This window comes from Protopterus annectens, chromosome 12.part0 (genome assembly GCF_019279795.1).
Source record: "Protopterus annectens isolate FY-2018-M chromosome 12.part0, PAN1.0, whole genome shotgun sequence".
Lineage (NCBI taxonomy): Eukaryota > Metazoa > Chordata > Ceratodontiformes > Protopteridae > Protopterus > Protopterus annectens.
In genome coordinates, this window is record NC_056746.1 from 944,392,174 (window position 1) to 944,396,040 (window position 3,867).

The following is a 3,867-nucleotide window of genomic DNA, read 5'->3' on the forward strand; positions in this document are numbered from 1 at the left end:
CTCTTACCTGTCCCTACCTCCACAATTAAAAAACTCCTCCTAAAACTGAAACCTACCACCCTTGCCTCTGACAATTGACCAGCCAACTTACTAAAAATAGCTGCTAAATCCTTAAGTTATCCTATTTCTACTCTCATCAACCGCTCAATACAGGAAGCATATGTCCCACAACTTTGGAAGGTATCATACATTATTCCACTTTATAAAGGTGGAAATTCTTATGAATATTCAAATTATCGCCCCATCGCCATTCTGTCTCCCTTATCTAACCTTCTCAAGAAATGTATACACTCTTAAGTTATTCATTTCCTAAACATACACAATCTCCTCTGCCCCACACAACACGGCTTCCGGCAACACCATAACACAACAACTGCTCTGCTCTCCTTTACTAATCTAGTTAACCAGTACAGAAATAACAACCACTTTGTATCTGCTATATTCTTAAACCTCTCCAAGGCCTTTGACACGGTCTCACATTCCATACTACTAGACACCCTATAGCCCAGTCCACTATAGCCTGGTTTAAAAGCTATCTGTCAGGCAGGCAGCAATCTGTCCAATGGCAAAGTGCATTATCCCCCCTACTTCCAACTACCATAGGTGTACCACAAGGCTCAATATTAGGTCCACTTTTTTTCTCCATATTTGCTAACAATCAACATACCACCACATAGCAGGTCTCACTTATACAGTACACAGATGATTCAACTCTTATCTGTGCTGCTCCATCACTAGCCACCCTTCAACAACTCACCCAGGAATCCTTCAGCTGCGTGGAAAGTTGGATCACTAAGATCCAACTAATCCTAAACCCTAACAAAACTAAACTACTACTCTTCCCCCCCCAACAAAATCATGTCTAACCCTCTGTCCTTCACTATCTCCTCCAATAATGCTACTATCATCTCTCCTTCTGACCACACCAAACTCCTAGGCATATAAATTGACAAAAAAATACTCTTTGATGTCCATATTTCACAAACTATAAAAAAGGTCCATAAAAAAATGGGAACACTTTACAGACACGGGAAATTCCTCACAAATAAAGCACAGATTACCTTAGCCCAAACTCACTATTGTCCACTCTAATGTATGCTGCACCAATTCTTACCCAGATCAGAAAAGTTGACCTCACCAGACTTGAGTCATGTTATAATAAAATCGCCAAGTTTGCTAACAACTCCACCTTCAGAACCCATCACTGCCAGGTTTTAAGGGAACTACAATGGCTAGAACTTCCCCAGCTACTAAGCTGTTACCAGCTTATCATTGCCTTCAATATTGTAAGACAACCTGACAAAATCCCAGCACTTAGCCAATTTCTCACTCACTATAAAGCAAATCGTCCTTTCCGCTCTATCTCAAGGGCTAACAACACTGCAGGTAAAGCACTATTCTCTCACACCATAGACAGAATCTGGAATAACCTCCCTTCTGCTCTGATTTCTGCCTCTATTACTACTCAGTTCAAAAACTCACTCAAATCGCACTTAATAAATACCTGGTTATGCCCATGCATTACATAATTGCTCTCTCGTACCACTCTATATACCTCACTTCCTATAACACCTAATGTAGTATCTGCTACAGTTTTAGGAAACATTTTACTACTGAATGAAACTGTATTATTAGTTTGTGTTTAACTACCTTATCTATGTTTATTACTGTATAGTTATCTCTTGTTTAATACTTGCTGAACTATGTTAACTTAGATTATCTCTGTATATATATTTTCTTGTTGTTGCTTATTAGCATATTCTGATTTTTTATTTTTCATATTGTGTAATTTTTATCTCACTGCGGAGCTTTTCTCCCCGGGCCTCCGCTGAAAATGGACCTGTGTCCAGTCGAACCATTCCGGTAAACAAATGTAAAATAAATAAATAAAATAAAAGCATCCCATCTACTCTATGTTTTCCTAAGCTCTGCTTAATATATTGTCATCCCACTGAGCCTTCATAAAGTTTACATTGCTTATCTGTGAGATTACCAAGTTAGCACTGTTTTTGTTGCTCTTCTCATTTGATGTGGGAGCCATAACCTCTTCCCCTACAAATACAGATATAGAATTTTCCCCTTCATCTAAGCTATCGCTATAAAAGGCAGCTCATGAAAATTACTTTCTTCCTTTAGGGTTGGCGGAAGTATTAATTTCTCTCGCTCATCATTTTTAATTCATTTATTCTTTATTTATTTTATTAGCATTTACTTATTGAGAAAACCTGATTGGGCAGATGCCCATTTCAGAGGAGGCCAGAGGAGAAAAGCCACAAAAATGTCAAGGTAATAATACAACGCAAAAAATAAGACACATAAAGAAACAAGAATATTTCACTAATTAAGGAGCAAAATGTACAAATACACAATTTACATATGTATACTGCATTATGTACCTAAAAGGATATTTGAGAAATCTAAAGTGATAACCCTTAAACAAGTAGCAATAAGGTATGACTAGCATCCTGTACAGGATGTGCTATAGAATGTTAGTAAATAAGGATGTGTGCATTGTAATGCATAGCTAGTTTGTTTACAGAGTATATTCAAAAGAAAAACAGTTGATAAGAAAGTTGGTAAGAAGATGGAGAAGAACTTAATAAGTATGCACTCAAGATTGCCCATGTGGAGAAAGTTAGTAGATGGCTGTAGGTAACAGAAAGAATGACAGGAGCATTCTTTGTCAGATTATTTCTTTTAAAGGGGTTAGGGAGAACAGTTCAGGAATACTGTATATGACTGGATTGTTATCTTGGTGTTGCCAATGGAGTTCTTTGATGAGGATGAGCATTTACTGCTCCAGCACCACAGAAAATAGCATTTTAGATGGTATTTAAAAAGACTTGAGTAAGCTGACTTCTCTGAGATCTTTAGGGAGGGAGTTCCAGATTTTGTTACAGACTAGGAGCATATTGCATCTCATGACCTGTTTATTTTTTGTACAACTAATAGTTTTATTTTTCCCCTGGAGTGTAGTGAATGACTAGATGAATATTATTCTATAAGCGAGATTATAGCTGGGCACTTTTTTCTTTTTTTAAACAAGAAACATCTTTATTAAATTATCATTTATAACATAGGCAATCTTACATTTATATAAATGAAAAAAAAACATAGCAACACAATCTCAGTTGCAAACATTATGCATTACAAACCATGCCGACACAATTGTAGTTGCAAATATCATACATCACTTATATCCAGTGGCGGCTAGTGACTTCGTATCAAAGGGGGCTGCAGGAGACAGCTGAATGGGTGGGGCCAATGGGAAGGGGTGTGGCCACCTAGAAGGAGGAGGAGCTAGGCTCAAAAACCACAAAAACTGGAACTTTAATTAAATATGCTGCCGTCTGTGCCAAACCATCATTATGAAAGTCCAATCAAGACAAAATGAAGTGTAGAAGAAAAAAAAATATTTCAATGCATTGGCCACATGACAGCTTATTTAATATCTAGATGGAAACAAAAAGGTTGTGAGGCATGAAAAAATAAGTTACTTTTTAAATACATTACTGGAATGCCAGCCAAAATCAAGTATAAAAAACAAGCAGCACTCAACTCAAACCACTTCACCTTGCACTGCAGTTCTAATTATAATTTATATTCAGCTTTATAAAAGTACCAAGTAACATGCCGAAAGTAGCAGTCTCTGATACCCCCCACTTGTAAAAATGTTTCTTATCCAAAAAAGACCTGCTGCCTGACAACAACTATCTACTTGTTTCATGGGGAAAACATAATTAAAGTAAAAAATGAACAGCAAACAAGAAACAAGCTCAAGATAAATTGTGTAAAGGATTACTGCATATGTTATGGACCACACATGATAGATTGGCATTATGTTTAGTTTATGGGTAAAGCTAGCAA